The sequence below is a fragment of the Canis aureus genome, chromosome 1 (assembly GCF_053574225.1).
Source record: "Canis aureus isolate CA01 chromosome 1, VMU_Caureus_v.1.0, whole genome shotgun sequence".
Classification (NCBI taxonomy): domain Eukaryota; kingdom Metazoa; phylum Chordata; class Mammalia; order Carnivora; family Canidae; genus Canis; species Canis aureus.
This window is the reverse complement of record NC_135611.1, coordinates 60,141,355-60,143,274: the sequence shown is the minus strand read 5'-3', so window position 1 is coordinate 60,143,274 and position 1,920 is coordinate 60,141,355. Positions and strand designations below refer to the sequence as shown.

At 29.8% G+C, this 1,920-nt stretch overlaps 1 pseudogene; it reads left to right on the top strand.

Annotated features, from left to right (window-relative positions):
* The first annotated feature begins 248 nt into the window (after positions 1-248).
* LOC144289590 (small nucleolar RNA U3) lies at positions 249-325 on the top strand (annotated as a pseudogene).
* The last annotated feature ends 1,595 nt before the right edge of the window (positions 326-1,920 follow it).

The following is a 1,920-nucleotide window of genomic DNA, read 5'->3' as shown; positions in this document are numbered from 1 at the left end:
GTTATTTTCTTTCCTACTTTTTCCAGAGTGATCATATACGTTTCTTCTAATAAAATTTAATGCAATAAATTGCTTTAATAAATTTCCTAATTTGAATTATTTTTGTATTTAAAAGATATATATAAGTCACAATGTATTATTATTCATAGTATTATTTTACTATATTGCTGGATTTGATTTTTTTAATTTTATGTCTATTTGTTAATGGAATTAGCCTATAGTTTTCTTTGTTATTTTAAAAAATCTTTAAGACTATACTTTCAGGGATCATTTCTATAGTTTGTTTAAAAATCTTCATTGCATCATAACAAGTGATGTTCATTTGCAGGAGGTGTCAGGGAGAAAGATATACTATCTCCTTCAATGTCCTTCTAGCTGGACTAAGAAACAAATTGCCATGAGAAGAGGAGAAAATCGAATTTAATTTCATGCATATGGAGAATCCACAGAGACATGGAAATTCCAAAGACAGACAGGCCTATTTATCTTTCTGTCTTTGGAATTTCCATGTCTCTGTGGATATGGAAATCCATATGTCATTCAGAACTAAGGAGAAGGAGGATAAGAGTCTGAGAGTTCAAGGGGAAGGAATGCAATTCACAGGAAGATGAAAAAGAGTAAACGTTTGGTAAACAAATGTTTGCTGAGCCACTCAGGAACAATGAGACATAGAGAACTTTGATCAAACAGGCCTTGCCAATTTCCTCCCTGTCTACCACACCTAGTTTGTGGTTTAATGTTGTTATCCATGGTGATAGCTCTCTTTCCAAAGCAGGTTCTCTATTTAAACTGTTTTAGGCAGTTGAGGGGGAGGTAAAGAGATTTTTCTGAATCTACTGGGTTTTGATTGCTTTTTAATTCAAAATAATCTTCATGCCAAAGTGGCCCATCTTGGGGTGGCCTGCCTTTGGCCCCTTACAGAAGTCTGTTTTACCTCTTAGACATTTTTAGGTTTTATTTTTATCCTTAATATTTTGACATTTTACCATGTTTTGTCCAGATCTGTTTTCTCTTATTCATTTTATTTCATGTTCAGCAAGTCCTTTCACCAAAAGTGTGTATATTTTGTCAGTATTTTAAAGTGATCTTTCATTATACCTTCAATTATTTCTTTGCTTTATCTTTGTTCTCAACACCTTATTAATTATATATTTGAACATTTAATTTTTTTCTTTATATCTCAATTTTACTGTTTTTTTTTTACACATTTCATCCTTTGTATTACACTCTGTAAAAATCTCTCTTTGTTATCTTCCAGTCCACCTTTAATCTTATTCATTTCACCATTAGAGAGTTTTAAATTTCAGCTAATTTTTAATTTCCAAGAATTTCATGGATGAAAAGTCCTCTCAAATTTATCTGAAATTATTCACTATGTTAAGTTGAAAATATTTATTTTTAAAAAATACTTATACTAGCTTCATTTTTAATAGTCAAAATCTAAAAATAGCCCAAATGCCCATTAAAAAAATGAATGGATAAACTAGTTGTGGTATATCCAAAAAATAATGTTACTTAACAAAAAAGATGAGCTACTCATATGATATCATTGATAAATTCAAAGTAATTATAATACATTCAGAAAACCAGATAAAAAATACAGTAAATGGTTTATGATTCCAAACATATACTTTTAAGAAAAAAATGCAAAGGTATCTATCCATTGTATAGGAAAGTAAATCAATGGTTACTTGAAGAGATGGAAAAGACAAGGAAAAATTATGAAAGGTAAATATAAGAGATTGGGGCATGATCAGGACTATGATGATGGTTTCAGAGATTCGTTCCTCCGTCAAAACTTATCAAATTGTAAACCCTAAATATATGCAGGTGAGTACATGTAAATTATATATTTAAAAAGCTTTGAAAAATGGTTCAAGATAAAAAAATGTATACATCCCACTCTTTTGGAAATACATT